We start from the raw sequence: 18725 nt of genomic DNA on the forward strand, positions 1-18725 counted from the left end.
AAAACAGACATAAAAAGAGTGATTGTCATTAAAGTGTCCAAACGTTAAAAGGTGCATAAATAAAGTGTGTGTCAGAATGTGCATTCAACTAGAGGCTGACTCTTAGGACAGTAGTGCAGATGAGTAGTGAGAAACAAATAAAAAAAAAAAATGAAAGATAAGTCCAGGAGGAACTGCGTGCCTTTCCTCTGTCGTGACATTGAGATGTTGCATGGTCTTATGACCAGGGGGACAAAAGAGTTCTTGAGCCTGTTTGTGGAGCATGATAGTGACAGCAGTCTGCCACTGAACGTGCTCCTTTGCCTGGTGAAGGTGCTGTGCAGAGGGTGGTGGGTGTTGACCATGATGGAGAGTATTTTGTCCAGAGTTCTCCTCTCTGCCACCGTCACCAGTGAGCCCAGCTCTGTACCCACCACAGAGCCAGCCCTCCCCACCAGTCTGTCCAGCCGTGCTGCGTCCCTCTTCTTGCAGCTTCCTCCCCAGCACACTACCGCGTAGAATAGTACACTGGCCACCACAGACTGGTAAAACATCTGCAGCAGCTTTTTGTAGATGTTGAAGGACACCCGCCTTCTTAGAAAGTACAGAGGGGTCTGTCCCTTTCTCCAGGTAGAGTCCATGTTTGGAGACAAGTCCAGCTTGTCATCCAACTGCAGCCCCAGATACCTGTAGGTCCTGACAATAGAAAGAGAGCTGTGCTTCCTTCCATCCTGCTTTCTAATGTCCGCTCCCTGGAGAACAAACTGGACAACCTGAAGCTGGATTTAAATGCAAGACGGGAGACGAGGGTGTGTGCTTACACACCAGCAACAACGGTGAGTTGACCATGTCACTAATGTAGTACTACTGACTGTAAAATGCAGACATTGCTCTCCCTGATTTGTTCTAACTTTTGGTAGTTTATAAAACTCTACATGTTTTTCACTGTCTGACAGACAAAAACACGGCATTAATTCACCATTTCCTCTTGAAATTTGGGATTTGCCCATCCGCGTACTGTTTGGAATTCTGCTATTTATCTCCAAAATGGCGACTTTGGGTTGATGACGTGCCGTGAAAGCCCTCTATACTGAACCATGTTTGTCTATCTTAAATTCAGTGTGGATCAAGAGTATTTTTATATATTTCATAAGCAGGCTTGTTTTATGTGGTTATTTGTAAATGCCTTGAATGTTGCCAAATTTGAATAAAGGCTAAATTGAAATTAAGCAACTTTAATTGTATCTATATACTACTAAGGTGTAGCATTAACACAAATCTACCACATTCATAATGTAATTTTGTGTTGAGTTAATTGAACTCCATGTTAAATAAACCTAATTTTGTGTATGTAAATCTGACATAATGTTGTTGAGTTTTTGTAATAATATAATGTAGCTTTAAAGTAAGACACTTATGTAAGATTTTGTAAATATGTGTTGTTCACATTAATAGTGTTTTATTATTATTATTATTTCCATTTTAAACAATGTAGTTGCGTGGAACCGGTTGACATAACATAGTTAAGTAAAATCAACTTTTCTTTTCTTAGAGTGTATGCAGATGAGGATGGAGCACAAACTGTTCCCACACATACAGTATTTTAATGAGGCTCAGCTCAGGTCACTTAAAACAATTTATATTTAAAACTGCGTATTATGGAAGCCAATAGTTCTGTTTCACTTCAAACATTCCTCTGTATAAAGCAGGACGCTCTGCAGCCGCGTTATTTCCTCATATCTCCAGCTCATCTAACTCCGTCCCACTTTACAGCAATGATGATGATGATGATGATGACGATGATGACGATGATCAAGGAGAGAGATTCTAACTGTGACTCGGACAGAAGAATGCGGCTGATCTTCAGTCACACTGCAATAATCTGATCAATGATCAATGAAGGTGTTTCAAATTAAAAGTTAACTTTATCATTTTTACAGATTTCAAGAGTTGGGAAAACTCTATGTTCCATGATTTATAGACAACCCAAAAAAATGACATTACCACCTACTTACCTTCAGCCCGCCTTAATTCACACATACGCGTGATGGGCGTGTCAGCAGGAGAATACGCAATAGGAAAGAAGTGCGTAACTGCAAAAAAGCGCTTAAGTCCAGACGGGAGAATAGACCCCTACATTTATAAATGTTTTTACATCTCAAAGCATAGTAATGTAAATTATGAAAAGGATGATGAAACATAATTCACAGCATAAGATTGCACTTCTATATTTTAAACATTACCTGGTTGTCATCTACAGCCAGCTGCTTAAACACAACCTCACACTGCTGCACCAGTTCTGGATAGTGCAGCTCCACAAACTTTGGGTCGTGTGTGTGTAAGACGTGTGTAGATTCAGTTGGATGTTCTTTGGGATGTAACTCCCACTGTAAACAAGAATAACAGACAAGATGGCATTTTTGACACCAGACTTGCTCTATTTGCTGTAAATACTCTAGTGCTAACATCATGGCTGCAGTGTGTGAGCACACTTCACCAACTCCTGGCCTGCAGGTGCAGTGTGTCAAAACAACTTGTCCATCCTCCTCAATGACAGCCTAAGTCATTTTGGGGTTTTTTTTCTGGTAGGTGCAGGGAATGTGTTGCCTGTGGAAAAAAAAAAAAGTTACATTTCATTCTGTGAATACATGGACACATATTTCATATTATTAAAACATATTGATACATTTGAATTCATATGTGCATACAATTAGCAAAACCTGTGAACCTGCCTGGAACCACACTTGTATATTCCATCAGAGCTTTTAATCAAAATGTTTTTTTAAACATTTCTACACATTATACTGTGTGAATGTACTGTATGTATACATATTTAGTACAATTAAATTTCATATTAAATTATATTAATGAATTTTAATGCATGTGGTCATTCACCCCAAATTCTTCCAAACATGAATATAATGAATAGAAACAGATAAAATAAAACGATTCAACGAAAATAAATAGGTTAAACTATAGGCTTTATTACTGAAATCAAAATCCTGCAATTGATTTTTTGCATTTTTCATAAAAGACAGCTTCACTTACTTTAGCTTGCACTAGATAACTCCAGTCCCTGGGATTGGACGCCACTGGAGATTTGTAATCCACCAGTCTACAAAGTACTTGTAGGCATCCAGGCTTCAGTAGGATTTCAGGTCTTGGCCAATGTAGGGATATGGATTGAATACCACAGTTATATTGGTACACTGGTGTTTTTGTACACTTGTTTCATCCGTTTTCACAACATCTGTAAACATTCCGGCAGAGGTGTAAAGAGTGCTGATATATCCTAGTCAAGTAAAGGTACTGTTACTTGATTGTACTCAAGTACAAGTCAGTCATACGTAAAATGCTTAAGTACAAGTAAAAAAAAAAATAAATAGCTCAATTAAATAGTACTCAAAGTAAAAGTAACTAGTTACTTTCACCCCCACATTTATTGTTGGTAATTAATCTTGCCACGGTTTCCTTGCATACAGTAAACATGTATTAACTTAACAAGGGAGAGAGAAAATACTGCACAATTGGAACTCATTTTCCACAAAGGCATCTGTATAAAATAAAAGGTTTGTCAAAATGTATTTAAAATAAATAAAATAAAAAAAATAACACCAATAAATTCAATTAAAAATAAAATAATTCTCAGACTCTAAGTATAGCCACATTTATGAACTCTAACACTGAGAAATGAACCAGCATTCAATGCTGTGCATTACATTTATTCTGGTTCTGTAATTCTGTAAATTCACAATGTCTGTTGATCATTTTAAAACAATATATATATAATTTACCTAGGAACGATTAGGCGTAGAAGTGTAACACATTACTTTACTTCTTTTAAAATGTACATAAGTACAAGGAAAATTAATAAGTTAGCAACTACATTACAATAATGTGAGTACTTGTAATCCGTTAAATTGACCTCTGCAGATATAGGTCATCAATCCCAAATTGGTTAATCTTATGTATGCACCTTTGTCAGCTAGCACCCTCTATATGACTCACATCTGATGACAAACGGGGAGTCTTATCCATCGTGTTTTACAGGTCCACAATGAAGCTTGCCATCTAAAAAGGCCTCCCAAAGAAGTTGTCATGTGACAAAGTCACGTAAGGGAAAAACCTCTATATCAAGTACAGCAAAAACACAATATTACCAGACCATTCACACTTTAAAGGCTTTTTTACACTTTCTGTTTTGATCATACAACAGCACAGCCATTTGCAAGAAATGTCTTAAGCCAAATGTTAGGGGTTAGGATTAGCCTTACCCTCAGTTTACAGGTGTGAATGATGATGATACGATACCATGATCAGGATCTCTGATCCAGAAAACTGCCAATATCTGCAAAGAGGAGATTTGGCACTGGGTGGAGGTTTTCACTCTGAGTGCTCTATTGTATATGTGAGCAAACCATGAATCTATTTTTACATATATTTCTAATGGCATTCTGCATCTTTTTAAAGGTTTCTCATTACAATTTCTAAACCAGAACCAATAGCCAATGACATGTTAATTCATGGTTGATTATATTTACAGACTTGCTGGTTGACTTTGATAGTGGTAAACATGGAGGCTATTGGTGAAGCTGAACATTTAAATGGTAACCGTCCACCTGTGATGGAGTAGCTTCCCAACACTTAAAGACAGATAGAAGTTTGTTTGATGGTGATGGACTATGTTAGCCTACTTTTCAACCAGCAGGCTCAGTATTCATGAAAGTCTTTCTCAACCAACACTCCAAAAATCAAAGAGAAAATCCCAGATATCAATGAAGTCAGTGGTTAGTTTTACATAAACTCCACAATGTAAGGTGTGACATCAGTGTCCTGACTGCTGCACTCACACGTCTATTACTTCATCCCAGTCTGCCACGGCATGCCAGCGATCACAGGTGCTAATCCTGATTAGCATCTCACAACCGTGTTTTGGTGCAGCACCTCCCAGAGGTCACCTATCAATCAGAAAGTGAGCCAGGCGCCATGACGCCTCTTTGATTTAGTGCTTGACATTGTGTGCAGAGTGACTCACTTACCGGTGCAGCTTGGGTGAGCTTTCTCCTGTGTCTCATCAGAATCAATGCAGCAAGTACTTATGGAGAGGTTAAGGTTTTATATTACTGTGATGTAAAGTAAAAGATAATTACTTGACAGCAAATTTTAAAAACAAAATCTTCAATCGCCCAAAATCCAGGACAATTTATGTCATAAATGTGAAAATAGCCAGTCATATGTGTGTACACTGTATCTGCCATCTTTTTCTTTAACACCGTCTTACGTAATCTGTCGCACTTTTTCTGTAAACTGATTTTCTACAATTACTTTAATCAAACTAAATTTTGCATGTTTGCCTTGTCGTTGGCTTAATTCAAAATTTGATATTATGCTGCATTCACACCGGACGCGGCGCAAACATTACGCCAGATTACATAAAAAGTCAATGGAAAGATGCGGCAAGAGGCAAATTCTTCTCCTGTCAGTTTTTTTCGCGTGGCAAGAGCATTGGCCACGGCATGAGCGACATTCATCATTCGTTGAAAGCATTGAACTTCAACGAATGTTTCGCGCAAATCCAATCAGAGTCCTTGTTGTCAATGACGTCAGGCCATCACCGTGGAAACCAGTTTTTTCACCCTTTTCAGCATGGAAGAGAAAATACTGTAATCGTGGTGGTGTGCGAGCATCCAGGAAGATTTGGCGCAGCTCCTGAAGAAAACAGTGAAACTCACCCAGTTGGCTGCGTCGTTGGTTAACCTGGTGAATCCAGGAATGCTGGCGTTTTTGACGGCTCTTCAGCGTCCACGTCAAACCGTGCTGACCAACAGGAGTAGAATTTGCCTCTTACCGCATGTTTCCCTTGACTTTGTATGTAATCTGGTTGTGCAAACATTTACGCAGTGTCTAGTGTAAATGCAGCATTAGACCTCTGAATAAAATGCATCAATACTTAAAGGGACTGTCTACTGTTTTTAATTGTTTGGCTCAAAATGTTTTAAATGTTCTTATAAGATCTAAAAAAAAAAAGAAATGCCTTACATCAACCTGTAATCCTCTTTTTGTCCTTCCAAGTCGAGCCTTATTTGAACTTCAACTTGAATGGCCTGCAAAGCATCATGGTATGATGACGTCATAGTTGGTAAGAATGAGTTGACTGTTACATAATTTCATTTTCAGTGGATTTCTCTTGAATCACTGAGGGCATCAAAGATGTGCTCTAATTCATTTTTATATTTCTTAACATCCCACACCTATTTGGCCTCCTTAAGTGTACAGTGGTCTCTTTAAGATATTATATTGATACATTTGAACCAAAGCTGAATAAATGGGTAAAGATGGTGATCCAAAGTTCATGGTATTCAGGTTGTATTCATTGTAACATTTAGTTTCTGTAACAGTCAACTTCTCTCTTTTTATTTCAGAAAAAAAATTGAATAACAGCTTTTGCTTATCTCCAGTTACCTGGTAGATGTCAGTAAGCCTTCATGTGAATATGCAGTGACCCAACAAGGATGCCCTCTAAACCAGCATCATTCTACAGGATGAAAGGAGGGAAGATGTTTGCTAATCTATCTCTGTCAGAAAAACAAGCTGCATAGTAGAAGAGATAAGGTCATAACAAAATGTCAAACGTGCTTAGCCTCCAGAGGCTCTGCTGATCGGTCAGTTTGCATTACATAAACACATTTATGGAAACATTACTCATCCTGTTTGGAGCCTTTTGACTTGTTCTAATTGTGTGAAAGTAAAAGTGGAAAGAGCACGAAAGGAGTGAGAATTCTGATACTATGTTGATGAATAGGGAGGACAAAGGTTGTCTTTTGGTGAATGATGACAAGCTTACGATGCAGGGATTTAACCTGCAATCGCTCATGGCAAGTGTGTGTGTGTGTGGGAGAGGAGAAAAAGTGTGAAATGGATTGTTCCACTCTTTGATATTATCCACAATAAATTGCGGAGTAGCTAAGTGTGATGGATTCTCTCCATTCTTATAATTGGCCGGTACTGGTACGGTATGTGATTGGTTAGCCTCACCAGGCAGCAAATACTGTACAGCTGTGACACTGACATTTGTAACAATAGAATGGCTCCGTATCTCTTTTAGAGTGATGCAAAATGGTAGTAGGATTACCTATAATTCCCCTATGCCAGTGTTTAATTTTCGTGCTTCATTTCAACCCTAATAGAGGTGGAGTGTTTAAAAGGAGTGCAGGGATGATTTATCATTCCCTACAAGGCCCAAACTGCTGGAGATCAATAGAACAGGAGTTAGGAGAGGGCCCGGGTGTGTCATGTGTCATAATTTTAATGAAATATAGATTTGAGGCTATTAAACGGCTTACAAGAGCAGGTAAAATTGCCTACTTTTTCACTACTAAACAAAGCCATTCATTTAACTTCATAAAAATCAATAGCAGGCTATGACTGAGGTCAACCTTTCAAATGTGTGTACAGTTACAGGGAACAGAGGCTAATAAATCAAAACTAAAGGATACTGCACCTTTGTGGACCTCTGTTGTTTGTCCTTAAAATGAAAAACAGACATTGACATATATATATATATATGTATGCACCCCTTTGCCGGAAGTCGGCACGGCGGTCGGGGTTGGGGCGGACAGGGGGACCATGACCAGGACTCAAACAGGCAGAAAAATACAAAACAAAAGCCTTAGCCCCAATAACCACATCCTCCAGTACAAAGACCCCATTGTCAAAACGAAATCCGAATATTACTCCAGTTTAATCAGTTCAAATAAAACTCCACGTCTCTGTTTTCTATCCTCAATAAACTCACCTCCTGAGTCACTGTCACCTCATTTCTACTCCACCTCATCCTGTGAAACCTTAATGTCATTTCTAACCTCAAAAATCCAGAACATTCATCACCACCGCAGTCAGAACTCTCCTCTCCCCATCTCACCAGAATCATTCCCATTTACTCATTCCTTCTCAACTTTCCAACTCCCCACTCTCCCCTCTGAAATCTCAGACCTCATCCGTCAGTCCAAACCATCCTCCTGTCAATTGGACCTTCTCCCCACATTCCTGGTCAAAGCCTCTCTCCCCTCTCTGATTCCCATCATATCAGCCATCATCCACTCCTCTGAAGTCAAACCTATACCACAATAACCTTTATGAACAGTTCCAGTCCGGTTTTCGCCCTCTCCATAGCACGGAAACAGCACTCACTAAAATCACCAACAGCCTCCTCATGGCAGCTGATTCTGGACTCCTCACCATCCTCATCCTCCTCGACCTGAGTGTGGCATTTGGCACTATCTCTCACACTACCCTTCTGAACAGATTTGCTTCCATCGGCATTAACACACACATAAATATATATATATATATATACAGTGGGTGAAAAAAAAATATTTTGTCAGCCACCAATTGTGCAAGTTCTCCCACTTAAAAAGAAGAGAGAGGCCTGTAAGGTATACCTCAATACTGTATGTGTGACAAAATGAGAAAAAAAATCCAGAAAATCACATTGTAAATGGTAAATGGTAAATGGACTTGATTTATATAGCACTTTATCACCACACTGAAGCAGTCTCAAAGCGCTTTACATATCAGCTCATTCACCCAATCACTCTCACATTCACACACCAATGGGACAGGACTGCCATGCAAGGCGCTAGTCACTGGGAGCAACTTAGGGTTCAGTGTCTTGCCCAAGGACACTTCGACACATAGTCAGGTACTGGGATCGAACCCCCAACCTCTCAATCAGAAGACGACCCGCTACCACCTGAGCCACGGTCGCCCACGGTTGTAGGATTTTTAATGAATGTATTTGCAAATTACGGTGGAAAATAAGTATTTGCTCAATAATAAAAGTTCATCTCAATATTTTGTAATGTACCCTTTGTTGGCAATGACAGAGGTCAAATATTTTCTGTTAAGTTTTCACAATGTTTTCACACACTGTTGCTGGTATTTTGGCCCATTCCTCCTTGCAGATCTCCTCTAGAGCAGTGATGTTTTGGAGCTGTTGCTGGGCAACACATAATTTCAACTTTCAGATCTGGAGACTGGCGAGGCCACTCCAGGACCTTGAAATGCTTCTTACGAAGCCACTCCTTTGTTGCCTGGGCGGAGTGTTTGGGATCATTGTCGTGCTGAAAGACCCAGCCACGTTTCATCTTCATTGCCCTTGCTGATGGAAGGAGGTTTTCACTCAAAATCTCACAATGCATGGCACCATTCATTCTTTCCTTTACATGGATCTGTCATCCTGGTCCCTTTGCAGAGAAACAGCCCCAAAGCATGATGTTACCACCCCCATGCTTTACAGTTGGTATGGTGTTCTTTCTCCTCCAAACACGACGAGTTGAGTTTTTACCAAAAAGTTCTATTTTGGTTTCATCTGACCATATGACATTCACCCAATCCTCTTCTGGATCATCCAAATGCTCTCTAGCAAACTTCAGAGGGGCCCGGACATGTACTGGCTTAAGCAGGGCGGCCCGTGTGTGGAGCGCAGACCTGACTGAAGCACACAATCATATTTATTCCCTGCATTCCAAGTGTGGAATGAGCAAAATCAGCAAATAATATTTAGTGAATGTGAACGCTGAACAACTAAACGCAACACCACGCCGTCAATAAACTATCCCACTACTAGCAGAAATCACCCAAATTTTGGGTCGGGCTCGGGCCTAAAATCTAACCTCTGATACACCCCAAAAGAAGCCTGAGAGGGGGGAAAGAATGAGCACCCAAGATATCAGGTTAATACAACCGGTATCTGTCAGTATGGACAAACAACTATGTGCAAGGAATGTTTGTTTTGCTGAAAGATCTGCAAGAATGCAAGAGATTTTAAGATTCAGCAGTCAAAGATGGACTGGAGGGAGCAGTTCCAAGCATCACAATGTACAGGTCTATAGTGCCTGGTGAGACAGCAGTTCCATCTGACAGGCAGTTCGAGAACAGAAGGATCAAGTGGCTATGAGCCTGCAGAATATCAGAGTAGAAATATTGACAAGGATGTCAAAGGGTGCAGGAAGCTAAAGCCAACTGTGATGTGGAAAGGCGGCTACAGACGAAGACAACCATCATCGTGTTAGCGTTAGTGCCGGTATTTGATTAAAGTAAATTATTTTATGTGTTTACGTGCTTCTGATCACTTACCATCTTGTCCTGCTGTCCACACAGTGGTTTTGATCAAATACCATCCCCATTAGTCTTAGTAGATTTTGTCCCATGTGAATGTTGTAGTTTGATTTTAGTATGTTAATGAAATTATATACATTTTTAGATATTTTTTTCATTCATGTGCATTTCTTTTTTAATTATATTACTCAATTAAGTCATGTCATCTATAAAAACAATGACATTTTTTAAGGATCATAAAGAATTCATTATTTTAAATATATAATATATATTAAGTGAATTGCACTGTGGTGGCAAAATTGATTAATTATGTATACTCATATATTTGCTTTTTGATCTCATTCAACTTAATACCCCAATTTGTAACTTTCCATGCCTGTCTGATGTCTTTTCCTCTTCCTGCAAAGTCAGTGGACCCATACTCCCATGATACAGCTTCTCTAAAAGAATGTCAGTTGGCCTCAGTTTAATCTCGAAGGCCAGAGCACGTCCAAACCCACCCCAGACATCACATACACACACACACACATCATATACACATACACACACACTAACTCACACACCCACACACACACACACACACACATCTAACTTTCACCCCGACATCGGAGGTGTCACCCCCGGCAGACTGACCTTCCCCCCCTGTTCTCTTCTTTGCTGTCTGTGGAAGGGGGGAGGTGGGACAGTGGGGTATAAAAGTGTGTGAAAGGAACATTTGGGCCCTTCTTCGCGTCTCTCCTCTGGCCAGAGGAGACCACTTCTTTGTCTATCCCGCTTTGTACCTTTTTATTTAGTTTAGATTAAATAATTTTTTATTACTTCATCATCTCTCCTGTCTGGTCTTCATCATTTATCACCGCAGAGTGTTTTCAAGCCAAAGACGAGGTAACCGTAAATTTCACCGTAACAGCACCCCCTAACATAAATATGCGATTAGTGGTATTATTAGAATCCGACAATGTACTAATGTTTTTTAACCCTTATATTTCTTAGTAAGTTTGTATTTATTTATTTTTTATGGAAAACACTTTAAATGTGTCCTCAGGTGAGTGAATTATAGACATGTTGAGGTATAATAAAGTTCAAACCAATCAACAAACCATGTGCTATCACTGTTCACATTTGACACTGGTTTAACACCAGTGTGGCTGTGTTTTTCTTTTCTGTGGTTTAGCTCTGAGATGGATTGGCAGCCTTTCCAAGGTGTACACAAAGTGTCACTTGAGATCGACTCCATCGAGACCCTTGTCTGGATAAGGTAGGTGGAGTGGATGGATGGATGGATGGATGGATGGATGGATGGATGGATGGATGGATGGAGTCTATGTACAGTTGTTAAACAGAACTCTCCAATAATTCATTTCAGAATGTGTGAAAATTAAATAATATTTATTATGCTCAGAGTGATCTCTTGTTTAAGGAAGAATATATGATGTCATATGGATTGTAATAAAGTTTGAAAATATGTTGAAAAATACAGCTGTAAAGTTTCTTTATTACAGCAAGAACATTTATACAATAACTTTGGGAATGTTTGTGTTTAGTAATGCATCTTTGATATTTGTGTCTCTTCCATTGGAGTGGTAAATCATGTTCATCAAACCTTTTTTTGCACCACTGCACATTTTTTACATTTAAAAATAATTCAAAAGTTACTAAATGACTGCTCATCAAAACCCACTCAGACTTAGTCAGCAGTTAAAAAGGTGACATTATTTATTATTTTTTTTTGACACTTTTTATTTGTTTTATTCGCATCTTAAAGACAGCTTTTCATTTAAAGACGAGAAGAGTGAATATCCAACGCACTGAGGCCTTTTGGCTCCAAACATCTGTGTGGAAAGACATTCTCAGCACTGACATATATTAAAAATATGGGATGATCTCCAAGTGGCCGTCTCTAAAATTAAACCCAGAATTGACCTGCTGTGCTCCATGCATATTGCCCACCTGTCTCATTAAGTGTGATTATCATAATATCATTTTGCAGTGCAACAGTTTTCAAATGTTGACGCTCTGCAATAGTTTGTGGCTATTAAACCTACCATGACTAATTGTTCTGATAACATGTAAATCATTTCATGGATGTCATGTTGTTCTTCTCTTTTCTGCTGCTGTTAAGCTTGTGTTTGTTTGAGGTAATAAAAGCACAAATTCTGTGTGCACCTTTTCTTATATGCTTTCAGTCGCCACCTGGGATAGTGGGAGACGGCAGTCTCTGTCACCGTTATTTTGGGGGTCGCGGGCTGAAAAGTTTGGGAACTTTTGTACTAGGTAGCAAGAAAGAATGTCAGTGTCTTGCTTCATACTTTGTGCATTAATAGAGAACATATTAATTTGTGCGTTGAGAATACAGTATATTGTTATAAAAAAAACATAATTTCTGACTTTCTTTAACCAAAGTTGGCACACACAGAACATCAAACATTTTAGTCTTATCTATAACACATAGATGAATATGCCTTCAGTTTTGCAGATTTAAAATGAATCATTGCTGGGTTATAAAAAAAACTTCAAGTGCGGATATAGTGCGTCTTCATTTCATTTAGTCTCAGCACAGATGGGGTCTTAAGGGGGATTACTTCATCCTTAGGGTCTTAATATCATTTCTAAGATCAGATGCCATGCACCAAAGCCTCTCAGAGCTTTTCTTTGAGTAACTTCTCGCTCAGATGAAATTGGCACACTACTGGTGGAGGGAGAAAAGGTGTCTTTTTGATGATATATTACAACTGAAGCACAATAATGGATTCCCAGCACTCTTAGAATGCCTGTAAACACTTTTGAAAGACACTTTGATAAATATTTGATCAGGACAGGCAATGGAATATCTTTAGTTACCCAAACAAACCAGATACGTCTCAAGCCAAACACAAGAATCAATATGCTAGCTCACTTGGGACATATTGCAAACAGCAGCTTATTTCACTATAATGAAGCAGCAGAAATGCACAAGGTTTTTATGGTTAAATATTGTTATATATACATGTTTTCTGTTTTTACTACCAAAAGTTACCTAAAGGGTTCTTTTCGGATACATCAGGGTCGTGCACTTTTGAAGAAAGTTCCAAATCATGCATGGTTAATGTTGAACATTAGAAGCATGCTGTAGCGCCACCTTTAGGAAGATTGGCCTGTTTTTGCAGCTGAGGCAATATGACATGGGCCTGGACCTTTGTACAAAATTTGGCAATTGTTCGTGCCTGGGAAGTAGGATTTCCTCAGAAGAATAATAGCTAGAACCTAATAAACATGGTAGAAGCATGGTTCACCAAACTGTATTTCATTCCATTTATGTTCAGTTGTAAAACACAAAGGTTGAACCCTACGTGAACTGGGAAAACACGCGTTTATATAAAACAAAAGTTTGAAAACTACACCAAAGTAGTTTGCAAATAAAAGTCATTCATGATTTTTACATCGACTCAACATCAAGTTCTACAGAAAAAAAAAACAAAGGCCAGCATTGTGCTTGTTGTGATTTTACAAATGATATGCTGCTAAATGTAAAGAGAGTGCCAACACATCACGTTTATTGTGCTGATGTATAACCAAAAGGATGAGGAGGAGTTGTTTTATCTGGGCACATTATAATTTAACCCTGTGGGATATGTTTGTTTTGGGGTGGAAGGTCTGCCATTTAGACAGAAAGATCAACCCTAGAAAGTGTTTTGTATCAAGGCGTGTTTCATCACACAAGTGGTTGCTGTCTCTGAAAGAGGCTCTAATGGCCACTTTTAACCAAACCTAAGTGACCCTCCCAAGTGTGGGAGATGTTTAAGTGGAAAAAATGGCTCTATAAAAGCCAAGGAGAATGTGTTGTCATCCTTCTTGAAAAATACCAGAGTGAAACATGTATTTTTCTTTGTCACTTTTGTCAGACAGATATTAGACCCAGACCCTATACTTTAATCCATGGCTGTCAACCAACCATTCAGTCTCTGAGCTGAAAGATATCTGTTTGAGCCTGACTGAATTGAATCACTTTCTAATTTTTACATAAAATTGACAACCATCTAGGGAAAACTTGGAAAATGGCCTCGTCCTGAATAAGTGATGGAAAAATGAGCCTAGTGTCAGTTGGAATAATACGGCTGCTTCAAATGCATTGGCATCATTGCCGTGCATAATTGCAGCAACAGGGGGTGTGATTGTCATTGTGTAATGTGAATGAGCACATACTCTTTGCATAAGTGATGTATCTCATTTTGGGTGGTCAATTATCGTGTTAGCATCTCTTCATCAACCTCATGTGCAGTCAATAGCTATTATCCAACACCTCAAGCAAAAAAACCTGGCAGCATAAAGGTAACTGCTCTCAGGGTCAGGGCCAATAACATTTTTTAGTTACAATTACATTTCCAAATACCCATGTCATTACAATTCAATTACGATTAAAGTAACGGGGAATTTTCCCAATTACAATTAAATTACAATATTTTTTATCCTCAGAAAGTCAATTACAATAATGTTCTCAATTACTGAAGTTAAATTACAATTAATCACAATTACTGAGTCTGGAATAAATAACCTGAAAAACGTTAATCTCTCTTGTGTTAGCATCTCTCATGATAAATCAGCTGTAAAATGCACTAAAAACAAAGATCTGTCATCTAATTTATTTCATATCATTAGGTTGATTTCACGTGACGTCACATTGCTGCATTGCCCGAGCGCTAAATTCAGATGGAGGGCAGAAAGTGAAGTAGCTTGAGAATCTGCCGTCTGGTGGTTGTGGACCCACCCGCTCACAAAAAAGTTATATTCCTCCATACTTTAATAGGCTTTCATCTACTGTTTGGTGTTGTTATGGAAATCTTCGAGCTTACACTATATGTCTGATGAAATAAAGTCAAAATAGATCAAACTAAATTTTGTGGATTTTATTCCAGAGCATGAAAAAGTATTGTGGGGGGAACATGAATAGGTGGCCACACACAGTAACAGCAGCACATATTTCTTATAGGCTGAAAAAGACACCATGATCAGAAAGGCTATATATATATATATATATATATATATATATATATATATATATATATATATATATATATATATATATACAGTGACGTGCCGTGACACACTAGAGTTGGGTAGGCACGTTCCAAATCGAGACCACCAATGACAATTTCATATGTTTCTGCTGACAAGTGTTAATTCAATTCAAATAAATTTTGTTTGTATTAAGCAATTTCCAACAGTCATCTCAATGAGCTTATCAAAATATAAAATTCATAATAAGAAAAAAACCCCAACAAGATCTAAATGAACAAGTATTTAGCCATCTAACAAAATCAACATCATAAACACCATAAAAGAAACATAAACAATTAATTATTATAGCCTCCATACTCTCCCAACAAGATATTTCTCATGACACGACAGCGCATCCATTGTTTGTGTTAGAAACACAGAGAAAATGACAAAAACAACTCAGAACAGCTGAGCTCTCTACCTGCCTTTGGACGTAAATGATTGTCATGGGGACCTGACTGCACATGCGCAAACACGTAATGGGAACGGAGGCAGAAGAGCAACGTGCCTCTTGGAGGGGGCGTGGCCTCCCTCTACCTTACAGCGGAGTGGAAAAAAAAAAGACTGCAGCTGTTCTAGGAAATAGCGCTGTTTAGTAATTTGGGCTATGAAACGCACAAAATGCAGACACTTTCAAACTTATAGGTACTGTAGGCTATTGGAAATGGAAAAATAAATAATTTATAATTATATTAAAATTAAAACAAATAATCAAAATATCAATTCATCCTTGGGTAGGCACTGACTACCTTGCCTACCCTGACGGCACGTCACTGTATGTATATATATATATATATATATATATATATATATATATATATATAATTCTACCTTTACACTCCCCACTGATCATTAATTGATCATTAAAGCAAGATAGGTACAACGTTACTAAATACACACCACCATGGTAAGTACATTATTACGTACCAGCAGGCACTCAATAGGTAATAGCTAAAGAGTAGAGCTGGGGAAAAACACAATTTAATTGAATTATCTAATTTGTAGATAAAAACGATTTTAGCCAATTTGAGTTTAAAAAAAAAACAAATACATTTTTTTTTTTTATTTTCTTTCCAACCACAGTTTTTCCGGGCTTTTTTGCATTCCGTCCGCAATGTGAGCCAGCCCACTCTTTGTTTATATTTGTTTATCCTTTGAATATGCTATATGTGTGCCACAGGCATGTTTAATTTTTTTATTCGCACCATGCTGAGATGCTAAGGGGAGAGTTTATCGTCAATTGTAATGTTATATGTTATAAAATATGTAGTTATCTGATTTCTTAATCAGATAATTGAAGCTACTGTGAAGTTGCTGTTGCACTTTTGCTTAAACCTGGGTTAAAGCTTGAAATTGTTGAATGACAGAGCCTCATTTACTTTTTATTTTGGGATTGTTTTATGCATTTTAACTCTTGAGGACAATCACAGCAATAAAGTTGCACTTTTGACAATATACAGTATCTGATGTCTGCAGTCAGTTTTAAGTGCACTGAAAAAAAAAAAATCGAAACTCAAATTTTTGTTGCCCAGCCCTACTATATTGACTGTAACCCTGCCTGCTGTTGCCAATTACTGTGAAACAAAAGGCATTTTACTAATAACCTTTGAAGAAAGCAGCTGTTACTGAGTATAAGACATTTTGCTTCATTAGCTGAAAAGACAAACACACTTTTTTTGTCTTCTGTTGTGGAAAAAAAAAATTCAGAAATAATCTGTCCGTCCTAATCAGGGCAGCCATACAAGTTTTACTGAATGATTCCTTGGAGATGCTGAGTGCCGTTGTACTAGAATGCACATAAAGCGTTGTGGGTTCATGAAACGTCTCAGCTGCTTGGCCTTTACCTTTTCTCTGCTTAATTTACTCACGGCAGCCAGCTGCTTTTCTCACCTGTCGACAGATGAAATAAATGTTAATTCCTTCCCACCAGCTGTAACTGGATTATTCATCCAGCTAGAAAAGGAGTGAAAGTGAAGTTGAAGAGGAAAAAGAAGTATCTGCTTTTGAGCCGTCAGTAAAATCACATAATTGTTTTTATAAATGAATGAGACTATCATAACTTCAAAATATGGTTTATAACCCTGTTCCGAAACACTTCTCTTGTACTGGGTGAAATGGTCCTTCCACCCTGAGTCTGCCTCCCTTTTGCTATAATGACGGCAGCACAACTGTTCTTTTTCCAACTGATTAGGGGTTTATGCTTATGTGAGAACTGTAAAAAACAGCACACAAATAAATATAACAAGAATGAAATAGAGTACATAAATGTCTTATTTTATCTTCAAACTATCACCATTTTTTCATCTTTAATTTATAATTACAACCTTACACAAATCAGGATAACAACTCTGTACAGTGAAATACCAACTTATCCTGCAAAACTATCATTTCCATTTTATTTATGATTATTTACAAAGTATTTGTCTTCATTAACCTGTAAACGTTAACTTTCCTCATATCATGAACTACATATGAACTTCCATTCATATTAGAATGTTTCAACTTAAATTTTACATGAACTTTGAGCTAAATGCATATTAGCAATATTCACCACAATAGCACTACAATCATTCAACTTCACTTTCATAAACTAGCATGAATTTGAAAGGAACATCCTCCGAGTGCTGTACTTTTACCCGCCCCTCACTCATATGCACCAGCGCCGGTGCTCCAGAAGCAGACCTAAGCTCATCACTTGTGTTGACGTTGTCTCATTCAGCGTTAAGTGAACACTAAGCTTTGTCATTATATATGTTAAAAACGGGACTAAAAACGCTGTTTTAACTCCGTCACCGGTGACGTGCTTTGAGTGTGAGCTCGCGCACGCAAGGGGTCAAGAACGAGCAGGGAGAAGTTATTGGTTAATAAAACATGAACCGTCTTTTTTTCATTGATCAGAGTTTTTACAGATTTACAGTTGCTACAGATGACAGGATTTCTTTGTTCCTTTTTCAGAGCACATAAGATCTTAATTTCTGTTAGGACATAAATGTTACGATTGGAATGTGGACCCAAATGCAGACCAGACAGCTGAATTGAAGAACTTAAGGTTTTATTGCAAAGTCAGGGTATGAACGGCAGACTGGAAGGCAGATGGAGGAGGTCGATGAAGTAAATCCGATCCTGCAGGCAGGCATGGGGTTGTGGAGTGGTTAGCAGGAAAGCAGGCTTGGAGGAGATGTCACCGGTGGAGATCTGAGCAACAGGAGAGGAAACAGAACTTGGAAGAGTAGACACTGGGAATAACACTAAAGAAAGGTTTAGAGCAGCCAAAGATTACTTCCACTTGAGTAGACTGAATAATCTGGCGAGAAGTAGAGTAGAAACCAGGGTTTTTGTACTGCAGCTGAGTGAGTTGCAGGTGTGAGTCATCAGATGCTTGATTGCAGAGGCCACGCCCCCCAGAGACACACACACAAAGACAAAGGGGGAGGGAACCCATAGGGAAAACAGGATCACAGCCAGAACTGTGACAATAAAGACAATTTCAACCAAAAACTTAAAAAGTGTATCTGGAGAAAATTACCTACCGTGCCTTTAAAGCAAATACTATACAAAAATATGGAACAGGCACCTCATTGGCTGCATTATAT

This window comes from Gouania willdenowi, chromosome 11 (assembly GCF_900634775.1).
Source record: "Gouania willdenowi chromosome 11, fGouWil2.1, whole genome shotgun sequence".
NCBI lineage: Eukaryota > Metazoa > Chordata > Actinopteri > Blenniiformes > Gobiesocidae > Gouania > Gouania willdenowi.